The following is a 16,049-nucleotide window of genomic DNA, read 5'->3' as shown; positions in this document are numbered from 1 at the left end:
ATTGTTAAATTTTCATTGTGAGCATGTATATACCTCAGAAATTGGCAAATGCTACAAACCAGAACATGACTTATTTTTTTCTTGATTGTCTTGACTTAAGAAAGTGATGGAGAAAATGTTAAATTAAATGAAAATGTTAAATTAAATGAAAAAATTAAATACAAAGATTGTGTGTAAATCTTCCCGTTCACCCCTAGCCCAGCAAGTTGGTTCTTAAGACATTTACCAGCATATTACTGTCACATTTCCAAATCTCTTCTTTGGGAAGATAAATTGGCAGCTTTATAGAAAATAGACAGGAAAGGATAGGGATTGAAAAGAAGCAAGGAGAGCAATTAGAATAATGCAGATGATAAAGGCAGGTAATGTAGCACTGATGAAGGCATGAGGGAGGATGGTAAACCATTTGAATGAAGGAAGGGAGGGTGGATGTGAAAGTGATAGAAGTAGAGTGAAAAACACTTGGCCCTAGATTGGATAGAAGGGCTGAGGGAGAACCCAAAGACTTGGATGACTTCACTAGTATGGTCACAAATACTATGGAGTGTCCAGTCTAGTAGGAAGCTATGACCAACTCCTGAAAACACAATATGGAATTAATGAACCAAAGGATTTCATTATATCATTTGTGAGATGTAAGGTGTGAGAAGAGAAGTTCACAGAGGGTTAAAAGCAGTCTTGGGAGAATATGTTGGTACATTTGAATTGGACTTCACTGAAAGTAAAGGGGAAGGGTAATTCTCAGGGCACTGACTTTGAGAACACAAGAATTAAAATGGACATTTGATGATGACTTATTACTGAATATAGAGAGGCAGAAAAAGACTTATATGAGGAAAATAAGGTAAGCAGAAATTGGAAAATTATATCCATAATGACTACAATACTATAAACAAAATGAACCACCACAAAATAAAAGTGAATGTTAAACAGCAATAAGATTGTATGTACTTCTCAGCAATTCAGTGATCTAAAGTAATTCCAATAAACTTTGGGGGTGTTTTTGTTTTTTAATTTTTTAATTTTTATTTTTTCCAGTTATGCATAAAAACAATATTTTTGGTTATAGATGTATATTCATTGTTTTACATAGTTCTTTATGAATTATTTTGGAAGAGAACAATCAGAACAAAAGGGGAAAAGCATAAGAGGGGAAAAAAAGGGAAAAAAGGGAAGATATCATTTGTTGATTTATATTCAGTCTCTATAGTTCTCTCTCTAGATGCAGATTGCATATTCCATCCAAAGTTTATTGGAATTACCTTAGACCACTGAACCTCTGAGAAGAACTAAATCTGTCATAGTTGACTTTACACAATCTTGCTGTTGTTGTATTCAATATTTTCCTGTTTCTAATTTTTTCATTCAATATCAGTTCATGTAAATCTTTCCAAGTTTTTCTAAAATCACCCTGTTCATCAAAATAATAATATTCCATTACTTTCATATACCAAAATTTATTCTGCCATTCCCCAATTAATGGGCATCTACTCATTTTCTAGTTCTTTGCCACCACAAAAAAAGCTACCACAAAACATTTTTTGCACATATGAGTTGTTTTCCTCTTTTATGATTTCTTTGGATTATAGGCCCAGTAGAAACACTGCTGGATCAAAGGATATGCACAATTTTATGGCCTTTTGGGTATAGTTCCAAACTGTTCTCCAGAATGGTTGAATCATTTTACAATGACATCAACAATGCATTTGTGTCCTAGTTTTCCCACATCCCCTTCAACATTTATCATCATCTTTTCTTATCAGCTTAGCTCATCTGAATTCACTATTTGACAAAAATTGTTGGAAAAACTGGAAATTAGTATGGCAGAAACTAGGCACTGAAACAAATCTAATACGCTATACCAAGATAAGGTCAAAAAGGGTCCATGATTTAGACATAAAGAATGATATTGTAAGCAAATTAGAAGAATAAAAGTTAGTCTCTCAGATCTGTGGAGAAGGAAGGAATTTGTGGCCAAAGAAGAACAAGAGATCATTATGGAATGCAAAATGGATAATTTTGATTATATTGAGTTAAAAGTTTTTGTACAAACAAAACCAATGTAGATGAGATTAAAAGGGAAGCAATAAACTGGGGAAAATTTTTGTTTTTTCTATCCAGGGGTTCTTTTAAAAGCCTCATTTCTAAAATATATAAAAAATTGACTCAAATTTATAAGAATTCAAGCCATTTTACAAATGATAAATGGTTAAAGGATATGAACAGACAATTTTCAGATGAAGAAATTGAAACAATTTATAGTCTTATGAAAAAATGCTCTAAATCACTATTGATCAAAGAAATGCAAATTAAAACAATTGAGGTACCACTTCACATCTCTCAGAGTGGCTAGGAAGATAGGAAAAGATAATGAAGAATGTTGAAGGGATGCAGGAAAACTGGGACACTGATACATTGTTGGTGGAGTTGTGAGCTGATTCAACCATTCTGGAGAACAATTTGGAACTATGGCCAAAAAGTTATCAAACTATGCATACCTATAATCCATCAGTGTCTCTACTGGGCCTGCATCCCAAAGAGATCATAAAAAAAGGGAAACGGACCCACATGTGCAAAAATGTTTGTGGCAACCCTCTCTGTAGTGGCCAAAAACTCGATTGGATGCCCATCAATTGGAGAATGGCTGAATGAGTTATGGTATATTATTGTTCTATAAGAGATGATAAGCAGGATGACCTCAGAGAGGCCTGGAGAGACTTATATGAACTGATGCTGAGTGAAATAAACAGAACCAGGAGATCATTGTACACAGCAAAAAGACTATACGACAATCAACTCTGACAGATGTGGCTCTTTTCAACAATGAGATGATTCAGGCCAGTTCCAAATGGTCTTGTGATGAAGAGAATCATCTGCACCCAGAGAGAAGATGGTGGGAACTGAGTATAGATCACAACATTGTATTTTCACCTTTATTTTTTTCCCTTTTTGATGTGATTTTTCTCATGCACCATAATAATTGTGGAAATATGTATAGAATTGCACAGGTTTAACATATTGAATTGTTTACCTTCTAGGGGAAAAGGGAGGGGGAAGGGAAAGAACAATATTTGGAACACAAGGTTTTACAAAGGTGAATATTGAAAATTATCTATGCATATGTTTTGAAAATAAACAACTAATTAAAAAATAAAATGTAGCTAATCTGAGAGGTGTGAAGTAGTATACCTCAGAGTTGTTTTAATTTGCATTTCTCTAATCAATAGTGATTTAGAACATTTTTTTGATATGACTATAGATCATTTAAATTTCATCTGAAAATTTCATATTCTTTGATAATTTATCAATGGGGAAGCAATAAACTTTGCATAGAAAATCCCGGAGAGAGACCTATGGAGACTGAATGTGGATCCATGTATTTCCACCTTTTTTTCTTCTTTTATTTTTCTTTCTCATGATTGTTTCTTTTTTGTTCTGATTTTTCTCTCCCAATTTGACTCATATGTAATTATGTAAAAAAAGAATGTATATATATAACCTAAAAAAAAAAAAGTGAATTTTGAAAACCAAGACCAAGTTTGGACTAAAGATGAAATGTGAGAAGAAACCCTTTTGCAGAAGATGGGTGGACACACATGTGCAACATTGCATACAATGTCAGATTTGTTTTTTGTGTTTTTTCTTTGATGGATGGATCTGCTTTGATGATTTTTTTAAAAACTCTTCCTCTTAAAAAAAAAAAAAAGTTTGTTACAAGCCATGGTCCCTCAATTGAGAAGAGGGGGAGAGATTAAAGGGGAAATCTAGAATATATAAATACGAAAGAAATCAATAAAAGTCTATTTGAAAATAACGTGCTTGGGGGGAGGCTAGACTTGGCCCAGAAAGTTGTAAATAACTGGTCTGGAGCTCAGAAAATCTAAGTGACTAGCCAGGATATATTTGAACCCCAGGGCTGGCAAAGTCTATAATGAGAATTGGCTGAAATATGGACAATGTGAGTGATTTACTAAGTTTTTAGGTGCCTACTGCTCCTCCACATCCACATCCCTATTTCCAGCTCTGGCAATGTCATGAGACTCCTCTCATGGACTGGACTGGCTATAAAGACAAACTAGTGAACCCTTCAGATGGTCAGTAGGAGATTAAAAGACCACAGACTGATGGAACAGATGAAGAATCTTTAAGTTTGGGGGTGAAATGAGGTGGGGGTCACAGGAGGCAGATTAGAAACTCTTCCTTTGAGAAGATAGAATTCCCATCAGTTGTGACTTCAGGGGAGTGATAATGAAACATGCTTTCTATCATCTGAGAGAGGTCCTAGACTCTAGATATGAAATCAGACATCAGAAATGGCCAATGTGTTGATTTTATTTTTTAACTGTATTTCTTTTTTTACAAGGGAGGCTAGGGGAGAGAGGGGAAGTAGGAAAAGAGTCATTGAGAAAGAACAATGTAACTTTTTTTTTTTTTTGCTTTGTAGTCTTTTTTTTTGGATACTCATTTATTTATTAGGATATTATGTGCATTCATTTTTGACATATTTTCATGAGTCATGTTGGGAGGGAAAAATTAAGACAAAAGGAAAAAAACATGAGGAAAAAACAAAAACAACAAAGGGTGAAATTAGAATTCATTGGTCCACATTCTGTCTCCATAGTTCTCTCTCTGGATGCGGATGGCATTTTTCACCCCAAGTTTTTTGGAATTGCCTTGAATCGCTGAATTGTTGAGAATAATAAGTCTATCATAATTGATCAAATGATGAACTTTTTAAAGAAATCATCCTTAATTTTTAAGTAATTCTTTCATTAGACATATTTACTCAGACACACACAGATGCAACCCCGGCTATGAGGTATCAAGAGCAGGTTCCTTGGTGAAGTGCTGGGAGTATATGGAATTTATCACAGAGCTTTTGAACTTGGAACAGGGGCCAGTCCTTCCCTCTAAGCCCCTGATGTCCTACTGGTGACAGGGCAGGTGTAGTTCCCTCTCTGTCCACAAGGTAACAGCACTGGCTCAGATATCGTCCGGGGACCGCAATAAATAGAGAAAGGAGCCACAGAGGGCAGCTGGGCAGCCCAGCTCAGAGGGGAAATTTTCCAGTGAGAACTGGCAGCAGATGCCAGCACCTCCGGCCCAGGAGTGTGCCCTGCCAGGTTCCCCTGGCTGTGGAGCCCATTTGTTCACATTTGTTGGGGGCACTCTGGAGGAAGGCAATTAGACCGTTGTCCTGGGCCAACCGGGTGACTCTGGCTTAGCCCGCGTCCCCCTCCTCGGGGGCTCTGCAGGCTTCCTGGCACATCCTGCTGTCCTGCTGGCAACTGTGCCCGGCAAACTACTGAATGCCCCGTGTCAAGTAAGGCTTTGGAATAGGGCTCTGGAGGTGGCCAAGAGTCCTTCTCAATAAACAGCACCTTCCGCTGAGTCTCTGGCAGAATATTGACTCCCAGCTGGGACCCTTCTGGGAAGGGAATAACAGCAGAGAGCAAAGCAGTCCTTGATAAGGAATGAATGAATGAATGAATGAATGAATGAACACTTATCAAGTACTTTATGTTTGTCAAGTTGGAAATAGTAAGAGAAAATCAAGATAATTCTTGTGCTGAAGGAACCCAGATCTAATTAGAAGTCATACACACACACAGAGGAAGTTTTACTTGCAAGTCAGACTTTAAAACCCCGTGATCCTTAGGGTACAGCAAACAAGAACTTTTTTTTTCTGGGTCTACAGTAGCTTTAGCTCTGAGGTGGGCAGTGTCAGGTCACATCTCTGTAAGGGCTGCTGCTGAAGTGGATTAACGCAATGGCCTACAACACCAGACTGGCTGTTTTCCCTGCTAGGCAAAGAACATAGAGGCCCAGAGGAGGCTAGCTGCTAGGAACTATGGGGGACCACTTTCCTCCTTACCTCTACCATGGCAGCCCCTGGGATCAGGCGTGGCTGCTTGTCCTCCTGTACCCCACAAACCAGGTGCAGAAACATTAGGGTAGGTTCAGCTCTGGTTTCATGGCTGGTTTTTGGCAAAACACTTTCCCAGTTTCACCAGTGAATTCCTTCAAGACATTGAGTCAGATACTATCCCATCCTAGTGATGAGATCTAAAGTTTAATCCAGAATCACTTCACTATCAATAGAAAAGATAGAAAACAAATTAGTTCCTTGTTTTATGTCTCTCCATTAATAACAGCATTTATGCAGTTACAAAGGGCTTTACAATATTATTTCATTGTTTCTCACAACTCTAGGGGTAACTACTATGATTATCCCCATTTTACAGATGGGGAAACTGAGGCAGAGGGTATGTGACTTATACGGGTTCACACAGCTAGTGAGTAGCTGAGGCAAGAATTGAACTCAGGTCTTACTCCATGTCAATTGCTCCGTCCACTGAACTCCCTTGTCATCACTGGGGCCATTGGCCATCGCATTGTTTTTTTGCCATTTCTGCTTGGGGCCTTTCAAACAGTTCCTCATATTTTATTCGGCCTGCTTGTCTACATGACTTTGCAGCTGATCTGCCAACACCTGTGCCTTCCTATTTTGCCTCAGACCTGTTTAAGAGTGATGTTCCTTCCAGGCAGCAGCTTCTTGGTCACTGCTTGTTAGCCAGACTGGGTTTTTTTCCACACACCTGGAATTTTTGCTCCTGGGCACACATTTACACATTTAGCCGAGGCTTTCAACTAGAGCTGTTTAAATAGATTCCAGGCTTCCCGTGGGTCATTGTCTTTTAAACTCTGCCTTTCAATGTTTCCCTAACTCATACCCTAGCTCCCTTTTGTAAAGCTGAACAGTCTGGAGATAAATTCTTGGCTTGTCTCTCTCCCAGCAGGGGAGGAAGGGAGCTGGTTGTGTTCACTGTAGGAAGGTGGGGTCTGGTTCCAGGATCTGGTCTTTGAAGATCCTGGAGAGACATGGATCAAAAGGGTAAGGAGGAAACCACTGTATTGTCAGGAGTTAAGGAGGAAAAAGGTGAGGAAATGGAAGTGTAGGATTTAGAACTAGAAGTGACTTCAGAGGTTACCATGATCATAGTATCTAAGGCAGAATTTGAATCCAGGCCTTTCCAATTCCAAGTTCAGCACTCTATCCAATACACTAGCAGGTGAGGTCTTTGAGCCAGTTCATCAAGTCTGTTAAATTCCACCAGAGCAGGGATGGTTACTACACTCAGCAAAGTGAGAAATCTAGGATGGTAGGTGATCACTGAAGAGAAAGTGACTAACTATGGAGCCCAGGTGGGCTAGCATTATTATTATCATGAAGGCTTAACAGTCCTGGGGAGGGAAAAGGCTCTGAATGACTAGAGACCTCAGTCAACTAGAAGAGTAGATTCAATGAATGTTGGGATTGAGGGGTAGAGTGAAGAGGGTGTAAGAGATGGGGAGATGTTAATGACAGGTAAGGAAGAAATGGTGGCATAATGAAATTCATATGGAACTCAAAGATTAAGAAGAACTCAAAATTAAAAAAAAAATCTCAAGGGAAATAATGAAAAAAGCAAAAATATTGCCTATATTACCTATAATATCTCAAATTCTAATGCAGAAAAGTAATCATCAAAACAATTTGGTTTTGATTAAAAAATAACAAGGTTATTTAGTTGAATAGATTATGCCCAATGCAAACAAACACGGAGCTTCATATTCCTAAAGACCTCAGTTACTAGAATATGAATTCACTATTAGACAAAAAATTGCTGGGAAAACTGAAAAGCAATTTGGGGGAAAAAAATTTTAATAGATTAAAATTTCACACTATATACCAAGATAAACTCTAAATGGATACCTAGTTTAAGCATAAAAGATAGACTTAAAGTAGAGGAGAAAGGAAGAAGTTACCTTTTAGTCTATGGATAGGAAAATAGCCTATGACTAAACAAGCAATAAAGAATCACAGAAGACAAGATGAACAATTATAAACATAAAAATCGGAAAGCTTTTGCACAAATTTAATGCAGTTAAAATGAGAAGGGAAAGATATCTGGGGAAAACATCTTTGCTGTAAATTTCTCTAATAGAGGTCTTAAATCTAAGACATATAAGAAACTAAACTGATTCAAATTTATAAGATGAAGAACCATTCCCAAATAGCTAAATGCCCAAAGGATATGAACAGGCAATTTTCAAAGAAGAAAAACATATGAAATGATGTTCCAAATCACTCACAGAGAAAAGGAATGGGAAAGAGAAAACCTTTACTAATAAACTTACTATATGACACTATGCTAAAAAAAACACTTTACAAATATTATAATCATACTGAACATAATGATTAGGAAAATGCAAATTAAAGCAATTTTAATTCTTCTATGAAATTGGCAAAGATGACAGAAGAAAAAAATGATAACTGTTGGGGGTGCTATGTGAAAAAAAGCATACTTAGCCATTGTTAAAAGAGCTGTGAATTAGTCTATTCATTCTGAAAAGCAATTTAGAACTATGCTTCAAAAGTTACTAAATTGTGCTCCAGAAGTAACTAAATCCATCTAGTTAACACATTCCCAAAAGAGATCTAAGGAAAAAGGAAATGAACTATATGTACAAAAATATTTGTAGGAGGCTTTTTCATAGTAGACAAAAAATTGGAAAATTATGCAATATCCACCTTACACAAATCAAGCAAATTATGGCATATAAATGAAATGGAATATTATTGTTCCATAAGAAATGACGAAATGGACAGTTTCAATGGAAACTGAGATGGCCTCAGTGAATTGGTGCAGAGAAAAGTAATCAGAATTGGGAGAATAATTTCTGCAATAACAACATTATAAAGGAAAATAATGCTAAAAAAAAATTTCAGACCTCATGATAAACAACTTCTAGAAACTTGAAGACTAAACACTCCAGTAAATTCCTGGCAAGGAGATGATAGATTTAAAATGCAGAGAAAGACATATTTTTGGACATGGCCAAGTGTGGCTACTAGGTTTGCTAAATTGTTTTCTGTGCCTGCAAAGATTTGGAAAGGGAGGAGATACCCATCAACTGGGGAATGACTGAACAAGTTGTGACACATGATTGTAATGGATTACTGTTGTGCTATAAGAAATAACAAGAAAAGCCTCATGAAAAATCTGAAAAGTTTGATGAACTGATGCAAAGTGAAGTGAACAGAATCAGAACAACAATATTATGTGCTGAACAGCTATGAATGACAGCTATTCTCAGTAATATAATAATCTAAAACAATTCCAAAGAACTCAAAATGAAAAAAACAAACAAAAAAACTACTACCCACATCCAGAGAAAGATTTTTTTTTTTTTTTTTTTACTGAGGCAATTGGGGTTAAGTGACTTATCCAGGATGTCATACAGCTAGAAAGTGTTAAGTGTGGGATTACATTTGAATTCAGGTCCTCCTGACTTCAGGGCTGGTGCTCTATCCACTGTGCCATCTAGCTGCCTCTAGAGAAAGATCTGATGAAGGCTGAATGCAGATTGAAGTATACTATTTTTTATTTTATTTTTCTTTCATAACATGACTGAAATGTGGGAACATGTTCTGCATGATCGCAAATGTACAACTTATATCAAACTGCTCTATTCATTCAGGGTAGAGGAAAAATAATAGGAACTCAAAAATTTTAAAAACAAATGTTAAAATTGTCTTCATGTAGGGAAAAGGACCTGTTTGTGCCAAAATGTTTGTGGCAGCCCTGTTTGTAGTGGCTAGAAACTGGAAAATGAATGGATGCCCATCAATTGGAGAATGGTTGAGTAAATTGTGGTATATGAATGTTATGGAATATTATTGTTCTGTAAGAAATGACCAGCAGGATGAATACAGAGAGGCTTGGAGAGACTTACATGAACTGATACTAAGTGAAATGAGCAGAACCAAGAGATCATTATATACATCAACAACGAAACTGTATGAAGATGTATTCTGATGGAAGTGGATTTCTTCGACAAATAGACCTAATTCAGTTTCAATTGATCAACGATGGGCAGAAGCAGCTACACCCAAAGAAAAAAACACTGGGAAATGAATGTAAACTGTTTGCATTATTGTTTTTCTTCCCGGGTTATTTTTACCTTCTGAATCCAATTCTCCCTGTGCAACAAGAAAACTGTTTGATTCTGCACATATATATTGTATCTAGTATATACTACGACATATTCAACATATATAGGACTGCTTGCCATCTAGGGAAGGGGGTGGAGGGTGGGAAGGAAAAATCGGAATAGAAGTGAGTGCAAGGGATAATGTAAAAAAATTACCCTGGCATGGGATATGTCAATAAAAAAGTTATTGTAATAATAAAAAAAACTTGAGGGGAAATACCCTTTTAGGTCCTCAAAAAAAAATGTCTTCATGTGTAATTGGGAATAAAATAAAAAATTATTTTAGAAAAAGGGCTGTTAGAATGTGATTTGTTCAGAACATTTTTTTTTTTTAAATCATTCATTTGGTGGAGGCAGTGAGAGGGGAAAAAAATTGTAAAATGCTTGAAAAATAAAGAATGGGCTTTAAAATGCTTTTAAAAGATATGAAAAAAGATGGAGGTGGGAGTGCAGATTTTTACTAATAAGCATTTGTTAAGTGCTTAGGAACTAAAGACAAAAGTAAAAACTGACTCTTACCCTCAAGGAGCATACATTCAAATGAATATTTGCCACATCTGCAGCTAGCCAGGTGAGTCAAAGGAAATAACGTAAGTAGAGTTCTTTGCAAAGCTTAAAGTGATATATGAATGCTATCTATTATTACACAAAGGGAAGAAAAGATCCCTGCTTTCTAGGAGCTTACATTCCAATGAGGATGCCCTAGAAAGTGGGGACCTTCCCCACCCCCACTTTGTATAATAATAGGAAGCATTCATATATCATTTAAAACTTTACAAAGAGCTCTACTTACATTATTTCACTAGGGCTTCATCTTTTGGTGAAGTAGGTGCTATTTTTTATATTCTTCACAGATGAGGAAACTGAGGATGAATAGTTAATCTACTCCCCAGCAGTGTGGCTAGCACATAATAATAAAAAATAATAGTAAACATAAATGTTTAATGATCAACTGGGAAAGAGCATGTACATATTTTTCTTTTTTTTTCTTTTAAATTTTTTAGTTTTCAACATTTACTTATATAAGATTTTCATTGGAATATGACATTAGTCACAAAATGTACCCGAAGGTAACCTTAGAAATGAACCCAGGAAAAGCTGCCTGTAGCAAATGACTTAAAGGAAGCTAGAGATTACAAAGTTGTGGGAGGAAAAATACTCCACACATGGAGGAGGGTTGGTGCAAAAGCACAAAAATTCATAATGGGAGCAGAACCCAGTGACCTCTCAAATTTGTCCTTCCTTTCCCCTTCCACTGTTACTTACTACCTGAGGTCAGATTTTTATCATCTTTTCTTTGGGCTACTAAAATAGCCAGCTGACTAGCCTTCCTGTCTCCTGTAGACTATCCATTTATTAATATTGTTTTAACTCTCTACCAAATAGCTTAAGAAATTTCTACCTATTATCTATTATCTATCTATTAAAACTATTTCACATCTTGGGGATTGCTCTTGCAAATCACATTTTTTTTTTTCTCTTCCTCTTCAAATCCATTGAACACATCATCACTCACTTTATCTTCCCAATGTCCCACTTTGATCATGTAACAATACTGCCAAAAATTTGGAGTAGCTCCCCAGTGAGAAATGAATAATATACAAATTCTTTAGCTAGGCATTCAAGGCTCCATTGTCCACCTCCAATGTATATTCCCAGTCATTTCATTCTATTCTCTCCCAACCTCTCCATTCCAGCTAAATGGGCTACTGGTTTCTTATCTCCATCCTGATTCTTCTTATCAATGACATCCCTCCCATACCTAGTATAGACTACCTAACCCCATCCCATCTCAGAAGTTTAATTCATATAATAAAGTTATACCATTCTCTCCATAAAGTCCTCTCTGAGCACCCTAATTGAATGTGATCTCACCTTCAACTTTCTCATGGCACTTTATTATGGACCTATTTCTTGCATTTTTTGGTTGTTCAGTCATTTCAATCATGTCTGACTATGTGACCCCCCCATTTGGGGTTTTCTTGGCAAAGATAGTGAAGTGGTTTGCCATTTCTTTTTTTCTGCTTATTTTACAGATGAGGAAATGGAGAGTAGCAGGATTAATACAGCTAGGAAGTGTCTTAGACCACTTTTGAACTCAGAAAGATGAGTCTTCTTGATTCCAAGCTCAAGACTCAATCCATTGTACCACTGACCTATTTCAATTCTCACATTAGCCAAGTCCAAATGTGTGTGTCTCCTCACTTCTCTGTCAGCTGATGAGTAATACTTCATTATAGGTCCTTTGGATGATTATTGTATTCATCAGAATTCTTAATTTTTTCAAAATTGTTCATCATTACAATGTTGTTATTGCATTAATTATTTTCTTGGTTCTGCTTGCTTCCCTTTGCATTAATTCACAAAAACTTCCCAGGTTTCTCTGAAACTGCCTCTTTCATCATTTCTTATGGCACAATAATATTCATATTATATTCAGATATTTGTAATTTGGGAATGGCTGAACTCCCTTAGCTTTCAGCTCTTTGTCACCACATAAAAACTGCTATAAATATTTTTGTACTGTATATGTCCTTTCCTGCCCCAGGCCCCCATGTTTTTATTTAATCGAATGAGCAAATTAGTGCTCTTTTCAGTCACTACCCAGTTCTGCCCTGTGGCACCAAGCAAAGCTAGTCTTTCTTCTACTTGACACTCTTAAAACAATAAAGATTGCCTGTATGTTCTCTATTAAGTTCTCTCTTCTCCAGGCCCTGGTAGGCCTAATAGAATAGAAATCTGAACTTGTGCTACAGGCCCTGGGTTATCCAGCTTCATCCCCCAACCATTTTTTCATACAGCATGATCCTATGTTTTAATACTTTGTATCTCCCGTGAAGGATAAGATCCAAAAGAACAAGAACATGGTGTTGACATCCTTCAGGAAGTCATCTTGGAGGAACTGCAGCCAGCAATGATGTTCATTTGAAAGGGTGGTATAAATAAAGAGCATGAACCTCTCTGTTCTAGACAAAGAATAAAAGACATTTCTCTTGACTCCCAGAATGAGATTCCTTCAAAATTTTATCCCACAACAGAGTACTCTATAGAGTTTTCTTGTGCCCTGACCTTGGAGGAATATTCCCTAGAGCATCAGACTCATTCCTCTTCCAAGAAGACTCAAAAGGAGAATTAATCCAGCTGGAGCCAGACTACCAGATGTTCCACTGGGCTCCTGGGTCCCCAGAAAAACTGGGCTCCACAGGATCTTCCATTCCCTTGAGGAACCACTCAGCCCACCCTTCAATGATCAGGCCACAGAACTTGGCTTTTCATTCTCCTTGTCCCTGAAGCTTTGTGACTGGCTCAGCAGGACATGATCCATGTCTATCTACCTCTACTGTACTAGGAGATGTCTAGGAGAACCTCTGCACTTCATCTTTAGTGTTGTGCTGAGCAGAGCTCTAAGGTCTTTTAAAGCTGCTTTTTTCTTATAATGTTGTGACTGTATAAATTATTCCCCTAGTTCTGATCTGTTCTCTTGGTATCATTCAACTAAGGTCATCTCAGTTTCCTTTGAGGCTATATTTCAGGCTAACAGCCTCCTTACTATGCTGCAGTGATCTGAGATGGGGCTACTTACCTCTCGGTGACTATGGTTGAAATTTCAGCCTGAGGAAAATTAGGTCTTCGTAGGTTTAGTAAGGAGACAGATAATATTACTGAGAAAATCAAGGTGTTTCTGGTCTTGCTATCTTCACTGCATTTACACACCTGGAGTCCCAACCCAGAACTGTCCTCAGGTCCCCAGCAATCTAGTAGTTTAGTCTAGTGAAAGCTGGGAAATAAGGTTAGAAACACCTGGACACTCCTGTTCTTTGCCCATGATCTGCTTATCACAGTGCCTGGCACTGTATGGATTTAATAAATGTTTGTGCATTGACTCAGTGGAGTGCAGAGAGCTTGAGAGCTGAAACTTTTGAGCAAGCAAAAGGGTGGGTCTCTGAGCAATGCTGGACTGCCTCCTACTCTACCTCCTAAACAGGCTAATCTTTGGTACCATAAGAGGACACAGAAGAAGCATAATTTCATAAGTTCAATCATGTGGGATGGTGCTATCTGAAAGCAGAAAACTCCCACGTGGAAGATACATGAGAAAGGGGTGTAGTATAGGGAAGAAAATAATGAATTTGGAGTTAGAGCACCTGGGTTCAAACTTCAGATCTGAAACTTCCTTGCAATCTTGGGGGCAAATCACTTAATGTTTGAGTTTTAGTTTTTTCATCTGTAAAAAGAGGAAATTAGAATAGATGGTAGCTAAAGTCCCAGCAGGTAGGCGGTAAAGTGGTGCTGAATTTAAATGTGACCTCAGATACATGCTACCTAGGTGACCCTAGGCAAATCACTTCATCCTGTTTGCCTTAGTTTCCTTGTCTGTAAAATGAACTGGAGAAGGAAGTGGCAAACCACTCCAGTACCTCTGCTAAGAAAACCCCAAATGGGGTCACAGAAAGATGGACACAGCTGAACAAGGTCAGAAGATGCTTCCTTCAGCACCTGGTCCAGTGCATAGCACTTTGAAGTTGCAAATGCTTTCCCAACTTGAACCTGAGGCTCTGTGAGAATGGAATATAGAATCTCATTCAGGGAAGAAGACTGTGGCCAAGAAAATGAAGGTAGGAAACAAAGACTCTTCTGCCTACTTCACAACTTTAGGAAAAAGTATTTTGAAGAAAAAAAAGGCAGGTCATAAAGTTCTCATGCTTGAAATCAGGGCTTTGTTATATTTTTCAAACCATGAAACCAGTTTTATCCTAGGTTTAAAAAAAAGATACATTGTAGCTGATTCATTTTTCTTGACATACTTTCTAACAGTTTTGTTTCTTCTGTTTCCTCAATGAGTGGGAAGGGGAAAATGGAAGGAAGAGATGCGGAACTGAAAAGAAAATTGCAATAAAAGAAATGAATGATCAGCTGTAAGTGGTAGAAGACTGTGGATAATAAGATATATATATTACTTTTGCCTTTTTTTCCTTCTTTTTTTTGTTTTGTGAGGAGAGAGAAAGGCTACACCTAGAAACAAAGGTGAAGCCAAATTGTCAATAATATTTTCTTTAAAAAACAAATACAAATAACATTTACTGGAGGGTGTAAGGTGGCCGAAAAATTGTTAGTATAATGTGTTTCACCCTTCTTAATTCCCCGTAAGAATATCAGAATTTTAGTAAATCCCTGCATTCCTATTCTTAAAATACTCCCGATTAGACTGAGCTAAGCCACACCTTAAGTCTCCCAGGTTTTTAGGAACCTAACTTGAGCCGATCTCAACTTTTTTTTTTTTTTTTTTAAATTTAATAGCCTTTTATTTACAGGATATATACATGGGTAACTTTACAGCATTAACAATTGTCAAACCTCTTGTTCCAATTTTTCACCTCTTACCCCCCCCCCTCCCCCTCCCCTAAATGGCAGGATGACCAGTAGATGTTAAATATATTAAAATATAACTTAGATACACAATAAGTATACATGACCAAAACATTATTTTGCTGTACAAAAAGAATCAGACTCTGAATTATTGTACAATTAACTTGTGAGAAATCAAAAAGCATGTGTGCATAAATATAGGGATTGGGAATTCAATGTAATGGTTTTAGTCATCTCCCAGAGTTCTTTTCTGGGTATAGATAGTTCAGTTCATTACTGCTCCATTAGAAATGATTTGGTTGATCTCGGTGCTGAGGAGGGCCTGATCCATCAGAACTGGTCATCATATAGTATTGTTGTTGAAGTATATAATGATCTCCTGGTCCTGCTCATTTCACTCCAGCATCAGTTGTGTAAGTCTCTCCAGGCCTTTCTGAAATCATCCTGTTGGTCATTTCTTACAGAACAGTAATATTCCATAATTTTCATATACCACAATTTATTCAGCCATTCTCCAACTGATGGACATCCATTCAGTTTCCAGTTTCTAGTCACTACAAAGGGCTGCCACATTCGTGCACATACAGGTCCCTTTCCTTCTTTATAATCTCTTTGGGATATAATCCCAGTAGTAACACTGTGGA

Source organism: Sarcophilus harrisii, chromosome 2, assembly GCF_902635505.1.
Source record: "Sarcophilus harrisii chromosome 2, mSarHar1.11, whole genome shotgun sequence".
In the NCBI taxonomy this organism is placed as follows: Eukaryota; Metazoa; Chordata; class Mammalia; order Dasyuromorphia; family Dasyuridae; genus Sarcophilus; species Sarcophilus harrisii.
This window is presented reverse-complemented; position numbering follows the sequence as displayed.